Source organism: Drosophila miranda (assembly GCF_003369915.1).
Source record: "Drosophila miranda strain MSH22 chromosome Y unlocalized genomic scaffold, D.miranda_PacBio2.1 Contig_Y1_pilon, whole genome shotgun sequence".
Taxonomy (NCBI): domain Eukaryota; kingdom Metazoa; phylum Arthropoda; class Insecta; order Diptera; family Drosophilidae; genus Drosophila; species Drosophila miranda.
Genome location: NW_022881603.1, coordinates 357,485 through 371,766, shown reverse-complemented (window position 1 = coordinate 371,766; position 14,282 = coordinate 357,485). Strand labels below are relative to the sequence as shown.

General features: G+C 45.1%; 2 pseudogenes; one reads left to right on the top strand and one right to left on the bottom strand.

The window, feature by feature from the left end:
• LOC117189724 overlaps window positions 1-14,282 on the top strand; it is a 112,486-nt pseudogene that overhangs the window by 37,935 nt on the left and 60,269 nt on the right.
• LOC117189729 lies at window positions 814-3,151 on the bottom strand (annotated as a pseudogene).

Here is a 14,282-nt window from a genome sequence, read left to right as displayed (position 1 = left end):
TCGGGTATAATTATATTTACAATAAAGTGCAGAGTGCACTCTACATTCATTTGATCCGAGTGTCCATGCAACAGCGGTGGCTTCTGTTCAGGCCTCTGCAGATACATATATTAAGTGCCTTAGAAACTACAAATTAGAGTAAAGTAACATTGCAGGAAACAACAAATGTTTAAATGTTCCAAAGATCTGTAAGATTCTGTATGAAACTGGAATAAACTCAATTTAAATAAAAATTGTTCTTCTCAGACCATAAATCCTCCGTCGCATCGATATTCATTTATATTTTATGCCTCGACTTTGGCTAATTTGTCAAGCCTTTATTTACTCCAATTGAGTTTCTCCACTCCCACAGCGGTCCCTCGGCAATAAAAGTGCAAGTGACAAATGGTGGGGGCAGACCAGACCAGGCCCATAGAAGCACTTCAAAACCAGAGTCAGAGCTCAATTAGATTTCATTAAATTGTTGCAACAGCGAACGAAAAGCGAGCACAAATGAAAATGAGAATTAATTGCACTAATCACTTGTGCGCGAATAAACAAATGTCTAGAGCAGCGAACTGCAGTGAACTGTAACGAAGTAATTATTGTACCCGGGAGAGGAGAGGGCGAAAAATCGAAAGCTAATCAACTGTCGAATCCCGGCGGGGGGGCGGGCGTCGGAAGACTAAATAACAAAGACGAATGGGGTTCGGCGTTTGGCGCTCGGCTTCGTAATGAGATTTATCTGGTTTAACAATGCTCTTAAAGCCTCTAGAAACAAACATAATACGCGTAAATTATTAAAAATAATGGGCATTCGTGTGTGTTGAGCTGATGGAGGGATTAATTTTAATGAATTTTTAGGGGTACTGTACGCTTGGTCCTCGGTAAATCGTTCAGCTCCATTTGGCTCTTTGGACAGACTAGCATCTGCACGGATCTCAGAGATCTGAAGCTATACCATTGCTCCCAGAAAATGACCTGGACATTGTCCACCTTGGCCTTGAAGTACTTGCCATTCAAATTGCTATGGGAAGAGGATATTAACTGAATAATTCGTATGTGTTTGTGTGATACTCAGTGGACGGATGAATTACCTTCGCGAACAGAAGTCGTACCACCAGGCTCCGTGGTGATACTCGGCGCAATTCATATGCGTAAATTCATCGTTATCCCTATCGAAGGTTGAGAATTTCATCTTGTCATGGGTGCGTAACGCGTCGCTGGAATTTCGTAGCCTTCCTCCTCGCTGCCAATAACAAAGTCATCGTAGTGAGCATAGCTTGACTCTCCATTGAATCTCCTGAAGCTTATGTAGAGCTCATGAGGCTGGGAGCTGGTCAGGCGGTGCAGTTTTTTGAGGCCAATAAAGAACTCCCCGTTGAGCTTGCCAAACCCTTTCCTGTACTGATCCCAGTTGCGATAGAAGTTCACAGATCCACCAACTCGACGCTGAATAGCCCTCCATCCAGGACCGGCGGCCGTGAGACCCTCACAGGACACCAGAAAGGGCAGGAACCCTGGCAAATGGATCAAATGAATCCCAGACGACATACCGTAGGGCATACAAGAGGTGGTGGCTGCCTCCCAGTCTGCCAACAGGTCGTCCTTCTTCTCCCTGAATTTACCTTTAAACGAGGTGGCACGTTGTGAGTTGCTGCGGACACCGCAACTCTACATTATACCCGATACTAAGTCAGAATGGCTCTCCTGCGGCAGACGCCGATAATATTAAACCACACGACACAGAGTGCGTGCGAGAGAGACAGAAAATCAGTCTGAGCGTGACGTCGGGCGCTGCGTAGCCACTGAAAATTGATTTCTTGCTTTTGGCTACAAAAATGATCCGATCTGATCCAGATTCAGCAATCTGATAGATATGGTCATTATCTATGATTCTGCGTTTTTAGTTTTCTCGAATGTGCAATATTGTGGATGCAACAGATTTTCGTCCTTTGTGGGGGCGGAAGGGGGTGGGGCGAAATTCTGAGATATACGTTTTATAGTGAGATCTAACAGGAGTGCGGATACCAAATTTGGTTACTCTAGCCTTAATAGTCTCTGAGATTTGTGAATATCCCCAGATTTTCATCCTTTGCGGGGGCGGAAGGGGGTGTGGCGAAATTTTGAACAAACTCGTCTCGGTCCGATATATAAGGAGTGTGGATACCAAATTTGGTTGCTCTAGCTTTTATAGTCTCTGAGATCTAGGCGCTAATGTTTTACTCTAAGCAAAGCCGGCTATGCTACGTGTGTGTTAGAGAGAGACAGGGCGAGAAAAAATGGAATTGTTTTCTTGATGCTGGCTATAATAATAATACGATCTTATTCAAATTCTGCAGTCTAAAAGATATGGTCATTCTCTACGATTCTGCGTTTTTTGGTTTTCTCGTATCTTTAAAATTGTGGAAGCCACAGAAGTGGCGGAAGTAGGCGGGGCGAAGTTTTGAAATATACTTGTAGCAGTGACATATCACAGAAGTCTGGATCCAAAACATCGTTGCTCTAGATCTTATAGTCTTTGAGCACTAGGCGCTAATAGGGACGGACAGACGGACGGACGGACAGACGGACAGACGGACAGACAGACATGGCTCAATCGACTCGGCTATTGATGCTGATCAAGAATATATATACTTTATGGGGTCGGAAACGATTCCTTCTGGACGTTACACACATCCACTTTGACCACAAATCTAATATACCCCAACACTCATTTTGAGTATCGGGTATAAATATACGACTGGCTCTCAGATGATCGATCAATGCCGCACTGGAGGTGTTCTGTTTTCTTAAATCAGTCAACACGTGCTGTTTCCTCTTCAATCTGGTCTCGTAGACCTTGACCTTCTGCTCGAGTTCCTTGATTTGATCCGCCTTTTCCTTTAGTTTGGCTGTATATTCTGTGAGATTGTCAAATCTCTTCAGTAGATCGTCGTTAGTGTGTTCCTTGGTTTGAAGCTTGTTTATTTCATTTTCTCTGTCCTTGATGGTGGCTGCACTCTCTGCTATTTTACCCATATAAACGTCCAATAGATCATCCAGATCTCCTTTGCTAATGCGAATGGTTTTGTGCTGATCAATGTGGACTTCTGCCAACTTCTCGTGCACGGCTGTGACATTGGCAATGGGCATGCTACTTGACGGTACTACTTCAGTTTTGTTCTTCAAGTCTATAATGTCAGCCTTGGTTGGCTTAAGCTTGGGGGTGGCCTCAAAGGACCAAGGTACAGCCAAAAGAATCAGCAGTTAAACGAAATAGTTTTCCATTGTGAGTCGTATTCTCCGAACCATGCACATTGCAATCAAAATTAAACTGAGATCGCAAACGAAATGCATTTTGAATGAATTAACTGTTCAAATCCGGAAGCTAATGCAAAGCTGTTTGCTGATAAGAATTACTGCACTTCCAAGCCGCACTTGAACTTGAAAGTGTACTTGTACAGCTGCGTTTGATTCGTTTGTTAACCATAGCTGGGCTTAAATTTAAAGTTTATTTTAAATACAAATATTTAAATTATTTTAATACATTATTTAAATACATTTTTTTTAAACATTGGTGTTTTGTTTCATTCACTTTCATACTTCGCGCTCTACTTAAAGCAGGTTGGCAGTCTAGCAGCATTTCATTCGAGGTGCAGCTTTTCAGCAGTTGGCAGTTTTCCCGTTTATCGATAGCAACAATGAAATACCCTTCTGGAATATTTAAACCTATTTCAACGATTTCTTTCTACAGAGACCAAGAATAATCATGCATGAATATGTCTAACACATATCAATTTGAGAAAATTTCTTCATCAATTACGTTTTAAAAACATTTTTGGAAAACAGGGTATACAAAGGGCTATACACGCATCATGTCTTTAAATACCAGCAACACTGCGACTGTTTTTTTGTTGAACTATTTTGTTTAAACCTTGTTTAAGTCAAAATACAATAAAAACAAGGACTAAAAACTAACCAATTTTGTAGAAAATGTATTTATCAACGGCCTAAAATTATGTGAGCCGAACTAAGGGTTTTAGTTAGCCTGAATTATTCAACGGAATCTCTAAATTGAGCAATATGAACGACTAGCCTTGTTTTTTTGTTTTGACTTATTTCGCTAAAACCGTTTTTTGGTTGACCTATTTCACTAATACCTTCTTTTAGACAAGATCCAATAAAAGCAAGTGTTTAAAATAAACTAGTCAATTCGCAAATAGATTCACTAATCGGATAAAATTATGTGGGCATGGCTTAATGTTCTATATAGCTAGTAATATTCCACGGAATATCATAAACGAGGAATATGTAAACTTGAACTTGAATTCGTCAGTATATTTACGGTATATTTTTTAAATGAGACGGTACATTTCGGTATATTTCTGAGGGTCGGACGGCAATTTTTTGGCAATTTATTTATTCAGCTCTTGGAATTTATTATCTTATCTGATAAAATACTTGTTCAATACAATATATCGGTGGAACAAAGTTCAATTAAAACAAAGGTGAGGCGAGACATTTGCCGGTCAACCTGCGCGTCCATCGCGGTGTTTTCCGCACACAGAGAACGGTGATTGGAAAAAAAATGTAAATCCCCTAAGCTAGTAGCTGGCCCACATCCAGAAAAACCTGCTGTGTCATTATAGCCACGTCAGCAATCATCTTAGTTGGCGAGCTTGTGCCTGCAGTCACTGAATTTTATTTTATTTCATCACTTTCAGCTGGCACCCGGAGCAAATAGGATCATGGCAGACAACGTGCATAGTGGGGAATCCGAAATAAAGATATCTCAGCGGATTGTGAGAGCGTCCTGGAGCGCAAGTGGCAAAAGTCGGTACGTTTCGCCTCGGGCCTCAGCACAGTACATTATATTAAAAGTATATTATTCTCCCCTGTAGCAATCCCCAACAAAGGCCATTCATCAATTTAGGGATGGCGAAGCCAACCTGATGGTCTGTTCGAGCGTTCTAGAGGAAGGCATCGATGTAAAGGCCTGCAATTACGTGTTGATACTGGATCCTTTAAAGACATTTAACATGTACGTGCAGACGAAGGGGCGGGCTCGATCCAAGGAGGCCCAGTTTGTGCTTTTTTCCTCAGAGCTTGACCGCATAAAAACCAACCAACAAATCAATCAATATCGCCAAGCGCATACCGACATCGGAGAGTATTTAAAGGATCGCGTCCTGGATCGGGCCGAACCCCTGATGCAAGAGATCGCCGATCACTTCCACGAATTGATCCCACAATTTATAAACGAAAAAGGTGCCGTGCTGCTGCCTAGCAGTGCCCTGATGCTGCTCCACCGCTACTGCCAGAGCCTGCCCTCGGATGCATTCGGCTTTGTGGAGCCCTGGATCACACTAATCAGTTGGGACCAGAAGCGGGAACTCTTTGGCACACAGGCCGCAACCAAAGAAGTCGTCTCTATCGAACTTCCACTCAGCTCGTCCGTGCGGGATAAAATTTATGTAAGCCCAAAATGGACTACCCAGCGTCGACAGTCAGTAATCATGTTCGAATCATTCCAGAGCGATCCCATAACTTTAAGGCGGCAAAAATATCGGCAGCCTTTAAGACCTGCATTAAACTGTACTCCACGGGGGAGCTCAACGAGCGTTTCCTACCCGTCACGCTTAAGGACCGGGTGACGGCGATAGCCGACTTTGACTTTGACCACTGGAAGAAATACAGCGACGATGGTGAGTCTTATTCAATCAAATACCCACTAATTCTGTTTAATCATTCTCCTCCTTGGGTGCTTTTAGTTATCGATACGGTAAACAAGCAGAAACTCAAGCCGGAGACACAAACTACCTTCAAGACCTCTTGTCCGACGGAGTTCTACGATTGCCGGCCACGGGTGGGTGAAGTCTGTTATGCCTATGAGATCATTTTGGAGCCGCAGTTCAAGCGCAACGACTACACAGAGAACATCCACGACGACATGCTGTCGGGTAGGAACTTTGCGTTGCTGCTGAGGAAGCAGCTGCCGCCTCTCTCGAAAATGCCGCTGTTCTGCAACCAGGGCCCATTGCATGTGTAGGTTAGGGAGCACCCGCGAGAGCTGGTTATTGCAAGTGCGGAGCAGCTGGAGCAACTGCATCAGTTCCATGGAATGCTGTTCCGCGATCTGTTGAAGATCTGGCATCCCTGCTTTGTACTGGATCGTCGAGGCAAGGACAACTCCTACCTGATCGTGCCTCTAGCCGTGGGCGCAGAGCATCATAATGTGGTGGACTGGCCGCTGGTCCGTCAGTTCCAGCGTCTGCCCACCCCGAAGACTGTCAGTGTGAAGCAGCGCAAGGAACAGCGAGCGCCGCGTCCAGAGGACTATGAGGGTAAAATTGTGACTCAGTGGTATGCCAACTTCGCGAGCAAGCGAATGCTCGTGCACAAGGTGAGCAGAGACCTGACTCCGAGCAGCCTGATGGAAAGCAACCACCAGAACACGAGCTATGGCGAGTTCACCACGTCCAAGCATGGCGATGACATCGAAGGAATTGTTCGCATGGACCAGTTCATGATCGAGGTGCGCGAGCTTACGGAGCAACTGAACTTCTATGTCCAGCAGCGGGGCAAGACGTCGGCCCAGAGCAAGGCCAGGGTCAAGATCATCCTCATTCCGGAGCTCTGCTTTAATTTCGATTGAACTTCTTCGTAGAGAATGACCATATCTTTTAGACTGCAGAATCTGAATTGGATCGTATTATTATTATAGCCAGCATCAAGAAAACAATTTCATTTTTTCTCGCCCTGTCTCTCTCTAACACACACGTAGCATAGGTGGCTTTGCTTAGAGTAAAACATTAGCGCCTAGATCTCAGAGACTATAAAAGCTAGAGCAACCAAAATTGGTATCCAGACTCCTAATATATCGTACCGAGACGAGTTTGTTTCAAAATTTCGCCACACCCCCTTCCGCCCCCGCAAAGGACGAAAATCTGGGGATATTCACAAATCTCAAAGACTATTAACGCTAGAGTAACCAAATTTAGTATCCGCACTCCTGTTAGATCTCACTATAAAACGTTTTTCTCAAAATTTCGTCCCACCCCCTTCCGCCTACACAAAGGACGAAAATCTGTTGCATGCACAATATTGTAGATTCGAGAAAACTAAAAACGCATAATCATAGATAACGACCATATCTATCAGATTGCTGAATCTGGACCAGATCAGATAATTTTTATAGCCAAAAGGAACAAATCAATTTGCACTGGCTACGCAGCGCCCGACGTCACGCTCAGACTGATTTTCTGTCTCTCTCGCACGCACTCTTTGTCGTGTCGTTTAATATTAGCGGCGTCTGCCGGAGGAGAGCCATACTGACTTAGTATCGGGTATAACTGTAGAGTTGCGGTGTCCGTAGCAACTCACAACGTTCCCCCTCGTTTACAATGCTCTTGGCACATTTTTCGATTCTTGTGTCCCGCTTTCTTGTCCGACTAGAAAACCCCCTTGGTTTACCAAAGAGTTATCCAGTCTAAAAAACTTAAAATCAAGAGTTCATAAAAAATTTCAAGAAGTGGGTTCTCCTACTTCTCACTCTCGCTATGTAATAGCTCGGACAAACTTTTCAGTTCTTAATGCTCAATGCTATAAGAACTACCTATCTCGATGCAGGATACGTTTTTCTCAGGACCCTAAACAGTTTTACTGCTTCGTAAACAGTAAGCGTAGAACGTCCGCACACCCATCCTCGCCATCATTTTGTAATACGTTGGCAAATAATGATCAGGCAATTGCCGATCTTTTTGCCCAATTTTTCCAAACCACCTATTCTGAGGAAAGCTACTCTGGTCATCCGTACCCATACGGTTTACCGAGGTCGAACGGCATTTTCAGTCCCTTGTTAAATGAATGTTCCCTACTTCATGATCTTCGACTAGTTAAGCCGGTGTTTTCACCGGGTCCAGACGGGGTTCCAGGTTGTGTACTCAGGTACTGCGCCGAGGCTCTGTGTGGACCTTTGCTTAAACTATTCACCCTGTCCATTGATTCTTCTTGCTTCCTCCCTCTCCATAAAAAAGGTAGCAAGTCTGATGCAAAAAATTATAGAGGTATAGCAAAGTTATCCGCTATTCCTAAAATGTTTGAGAAGGTTTTAACTCCGCACTTGCAACATCTCTGCAAGTCACTTATATCTCCAACTCAGCATGGATTTATAAGGCGGCGATCTACCACCACGAACTTGTTAGAGTTTACCTCTTTCATTATTAAAGGCTTTCAAGGTAACTTACAGACGGATGTTATTTACACCGACTTTAGTAAAGCATTCGACTCTGTAAACCATTCCCTTTTAGCGCAAAAACTTGACCTTTTAGGGTTTCCGCCCAACCTCCTGAGGTGGATTTCTAGCTATCTTTGTTCCAGGTCTCAAAGAGTCCTCTTCAAAAACTCCCTCTCTTTACCAGTAAAGGTTTCTTCGGGAGTACCACAGGGCAGCCATCTAGGCCCCTTACTCTTCACACTCTTTATTAATGACTTGCCTTCAGTATTTACATACTCTCGAGTACTTATGTATGCGGATGATGTTGAACTCTGTGTCCAGTACAAGGACATCTCATTTCATTCTCGCTTGCAATCCGATCTCAATAACTTTCAGTCATGGTGTTGTGCAAACTTGTTACACCTTAATGCCTCGAAATGCAAAGTTATGACATTTCATTGTTCTAGCCCTTTGTTGGCTCCCTATACCCTATTTGGTGGTTCTCTTGAGAGAATTACCCTGGTGGATGATCTGGGTGTTATGTTGGACCCCAAGTTAAAGTTTTCCGAACACATTTCTACCATGGTAAATAAGGCCATGGGCGAGCTTGGGTTTATAAAGAGGTGGTCAAAGGAATTTGACGACCCCTATATAACAAAGACTCTCTATACCTCGCTTGTTCGTCCGATCTTAGAATACGGCTCCTGTGTATGGTGCCCTCAGTACAAAGTACACCAGGACCGTATAGAATCAGCACAGAAAACTTTTTACTCTTTGCTCTGCGGGGCCTTAACTGGGATGCGGGTGTCAGACTCCCTTCTTACTCTAGTAGACTACTATTAGTAAACCTCCCATCCTTAGTTAACCGTAGAAAAATGCTTGGTGTGATATTTATGCACAACTTGATTAGGGGTGACATAGACAGCCCTGATCTGTTGAGCCGCATAAACTTCACGATTCCTATTAGACTGACTAGAAATTTTATACCGTTGTTCCTTCCACTTTGTAGATCGAATTATTCCTTGCATGAACCGTTTAGGGTCTTATGCTCGGATTATAATTCCCTCTACCATATTATATCCACCACTAATTCTCCTCCTCTTATTAAATTACTAATCCTTACACACCTTTCTAGTAATTAGTAATTGTAGTGGTATTTGTATTTTGATTGCATGCTTAGTTTCTTAGTAAGTTTAGTGCTAATTTTCCTCGAATGTTAGTCTAATAGCTATCTTTCTTGCATGTTCGCGTTCGGTTCGACCACGCACCGTTCGTCATGCGGCAGCGCCCCTCGGTCGGTTGGGCGGGAGGAGGGCTGCGTTTTGCTTGGGATCCGCGCGTAACAGCCTTCTGCTGGTTTCACACGGGCCACTTGACTGTGCAGTAACTGCATCGCCTCTTGAAAGATGCAGTCATTGCATGTCAACGTCCAAGAATATACAGGTACATATATGCTACGAATACACTATACATATAGCCATATAGTATGCGGGGAAGCGGGCTCTTGTGGTACTGCTGTAAGATGATTTTATGGTACTCACGTTCTGGACGAGGCCATTGATGCGGTTCCCATCTGCATCAGCAGCTCCTGTCCTGGCTCCTGTGATGCGAGCTGCCCCTGTTCTAGTTCCTGCGCTTCCAGCGGTTTCAGCACCAGCAGCAGCCCTTTCTCGTCCCCTTCCCCGTCCAGTGGCCGTTGACGCTGACGCTGCCGATGCCGATGCCGCTTCCGTTGGCTTTAATGATAAGACCGCGTTAGAATGCGGCAAGACAGCAGCAGATGTGGGCGATGACAAGGAATTGGCGGCTGGATGCTGGTAGGGATTGGTGTATCTGGAGTTGGAGGTAGGCAGGGGAGAGGTTGGCGGTGTGGATTGTTGTGGAACTGAGGGGCCCGTTCTGTTGCGTAAACGGGCCAAGGCACTCCTTAAACCCTCCGTATTGTCTTTGTCGGGGCCCCTTCCAAATGAAATGCATCCGCACAGCATTCTCCCAGCCTCCGCCTCGGCCTCACTTCAGCTGCCCTGCCACGTTCGACTCTCAGGTGTGTTTGCCTCTTGGATGGAACTCGACTCGTTCGTGCAAATGTAGAAAATGGTTACGGCTAGCCTCAAAGTTTTGGACTAATCTCTGGAAACCCCAGCCACAAGTGCAGCGGTCTGGGCCAATTCAGAAAACTAATTCCAACTTTTGTGTCTCGTCTCAGCACGTAAGGCCTGTGTGTGAGTGTGCGCCTAGACCTTATGGCACTTTTAAGCGAATTAAAATGTTCCAGAAGCGACTGTACTGGAAGGTAGTAGCTGCAGACAGAGCCCGACAGTTTTCTCCGGAAAAATAAGCAGGTCGGAGAGTGGCTGCAAGAAAAGAATGCAAATTAATCGAAGATTGTGCAAATTCTAAATTGTGCTGATCGGTACAGTGGGTTTCTTCAAGCTTTATTTATTAACGTCCAGAGAAATGTCAGAGAAATTAAAATAAAATAAAAGAAGTGCATTTCATATTTTAATTAAATATATTTCAAAGTTAAATTAAATACATTTAACAGTTAAATATTATATATAATATATTTGTTTGAGATGCCAAGCTTTTTTGGCACCTATGTGTTTCAAAAATGAAAAGATAATTCGTATTTAATCTTGGTGGCTTAGCGGAAGCCGATTGCTTGCTATTGCCAGATAAACTTTATGCGAGATCGATATGCAACCAATTCGCAGAGGGGTTAGCATAGAACTAAACTATAGACGACGGCGTTAGATCAAAGTGATTGCCGAAGTGGCGGCAGCAGATCAAAGTAGTTGCCGAAGTGGCGGCGGCAGAGAGCCCCTTTAGCGGGAGAGTGCAGCAGCTCTGCAGAACGTCAACGTTTTACAACATAGGCGGCTCTCTCTGCTCATACGATAATAATGTTAAAGTTACGGTTATTCTTCAGCGGCTGGCCCGAACATACTCCCCCGTTGGGAGCTAGTCTCTCAACAGATTCCTTAAGGGGCAGCAAACATAGCCGAGTGACGGCCCTCCTGATGTTTCCTGAGGATGTCTTCAGGTCAGCGACGCGACACACTCCGTCCTTGCCCAAAACGACATCGACCACTCTAGCCAGTGGACAACGCATTGGAGGAAGATTTTCGTCCTTCACCAGAACGAGGTCGTTCTTGCAGATGTTTTGCGCGAGGGTACGCCACTTCGCGCGCTCTTGCAAAAGAGTGAGATACTCTTCGCGCCAACGGCTCCAAAATATTTGCTGTAGTTGGGTGACCCGCTGCCAGCCATCCAGACGATTGTAGTTCAGCTTCGTTAGGTCAGGCTCGAGGATTTGCTCATGGGGGCCGCCTAAAAGCAGATGAGCAGGAGTCAAAACGTCTAAATCATCAGGATTTTCTGAAAGCGAGAGCAAAGGGCGAGAGTTAACAATTGCAGTGATCTGACAGATCAGAGTGCGCAGCTCGTCGAAGCTAAGCACAGATGGTCCAACTGAGCGGTACAGGTGATATTTTGCGGTCTTCACGACCGCTTCCCACAACCCGCCAAAATGCGGAGAGCGAGGTGGGATGAAACGCCAGTCGATCGAGTCAGCCAAGCAGGATTCGTGGACCTCCTTCATATGCGGTTCGCTCAGACAAAGCTTCTTTAGCTCCAGAAGCTCGTTCTTAGCCCCAACGAAGTTTGTCGCATTGTCCGACCAAATTTGACTTGGCCTTCCTCGAGTGGAAGTAAAACGCTTTAGTGCGCCTAGAAGCGATGCGGTGGTCAAATCCTTTACGAGCTCCATGTGTATAGCCTTAGAAGTGAAACAGATGAATACGCTAATGTAGCACTTGATCGGAGGCCTCGTGCGGATTTCTGATCGGTAGAAAAAAGGTCCACAGTAATCTACTCCAGTGACTTCAAAAGCTCGAGATCCTTCCAAACCTTCCTTAGGTAGGTCTCCCATGATGTGTTCGACCATGCGCGGCCTAGTCCTGAAGCATCTCACACATCTGCTGACGACCCTTGACACTGCCTTAACACCTCCAATGGGCCAATATTCCAGCCGAATTTTGGATAGCAAGGCGCGAGGTCCGGCATGGAGGTTTCTTTCATGATAATATCTTATCAGCGCAAAGGTAATGGAATGTCCCTTTGGCAGAATGAGCGGGTGCTGAGCGTCAAATCCTAGCGATGAGTTGCCAAGACGACCTCCAACTCTAAGTAGTCCAGAATGATCGATGAACGGGTTGAGCGAACTAATAGAACTGGATTTCATGACTTGACCATTGCGCCGAATCTCCTTTATGTCCATCCACAAATTTGCCAGCTGAATGTGTCGAATTAGAAGATGCGTTCCTTGCCGAATATCAGAAACGGTGAGTCCTGGATGCCTAAGACGATGTATAAATTTATGCATGTAGGCGAATGTGCGCTGCATGCGAAAGAATGAATTCGCAAATTTGCATCCGGACGTGAGATCGGCATGTGGAGACGTGATTAGCAATCCTCTCTTGCGAAGCTCCAAAGTTGCTATTTTGTAAGATGGAGATACAGGCCACTTATCCTTGGAGCCTAGCAAAAAGGATGGGCCGTGAAACCATAGCTCTGACTGGATAAGATGGTTGGGAAGGGAGCCTCTCGAAAGAATATCAGCAGGATTTAAAAATGTGGGAACATAGCGCCATTCCATGGCTGCCGTCAACTCCTGAATTGATGCCACTCGATTTGCCACGAAAACTTCAAATTTAGCTGGCTCGTCCCTAATCCAAGATAATGCTGTTGACGAATCCGACCAGCAATAGAACCGACCTGTAAAGATTCCCATGTCCTTTACATTCTGCATGATTTTCGCAAGCAAATGGGCTCCACTTAATTCCAGCTTAGGAATCGATATAGTCTTTAGCGGCGCCACTCGCGACTTTGAGCACAAAACGTGGCTCAAAGACTGGGCTTCCCTGGACACGACATACACGCAAGCGCCATATGGTTCTAAGCTGGCATCACAGAATCCGTGAACTTCTGTAGCCACACTAGAACGAAGAACCAAGCGAGGAAATGATATCCGAGAAATGCTTGCCAAACTATTTCTCAAGTCCATCCAAGTTGAATGCAACGCTGAGGGTAGGCTTTCATCCCAATCCAAATTTTCTCTCCAAAGCTGCTGAAGGAAGATTTTTCACCTGACAATGACTGGATTTATCAATCCAAGAGGGTCGTAGAACCGCGAAATCGTAGATAAAACCGACCGCTTTGATGGCTTTGAGTTTGTGTCCAGTGCGGACAAGGCAAAAAGCAGCTGATCCGAAGCAGGGTCCCACGCTAAGCCGAGAGTTTTGGCAATGTCGCTTCCATCATTAAACTTTAGGAACTTCTCTATGTCATCTTCAGGGGTTCCCTCAAGTACTTCCTGGTGACTGGAGCACCATTTCCTAAGTCTAAAATTACCACGGGACAGTAAAGCTGATGTTTGGTGCATCTTGGTGCAATGCAGGCTGAATAACAGGGCCTGTCATCATCACATCATTTAGAGAATATTCAGTTGATGTAGCTGCGGATCCATCGAAAACGACACGGAGTTTTGTCGTCGTACTGTCCTCCTTTAGGACACAGTGATGAGGCTTCCATCTCAGCTATCGAATCTGGACATTTGTGCGTAGCCAAAAGCGCCGAGCTTGATACCTTCTGTCCACCGCCAGATACGATCCACCCAAGCCGGGTCTTCTGCAGAAGAGGCAGTCCATCGGTGAGTTTGATTTGCCCTACGCAGAGGAGATCATAAAAAACGCTCGCACCAATGAGAAGATCAACCCGTTGAGGATTGAAAAATGCAGGATCAGCCAGGCGAATGTTAGATGGAATACGCCAATCGGATACATTTACTGTCATACTTGGTTGAGAATCGGTAATCGTGGGGCGATGAGAGCAGTAAGTGTAGTTGTGTAAGCAGAGGTGCGAGAATGCATACAAATGCTTATGGTGGATCCCTCAGTAGAAACGCTGGTATCGCCCAGCCCAGACACAAGTGCAGACGATTGGGTTCTCCTAAGCTGAAGCTGCTGGGCGAACCTGGATGTGACGAGATGCAGCTGCGATCCTGAATCTAAGATGGCACGACAAGGAACTAAAACGCCAGACCGAT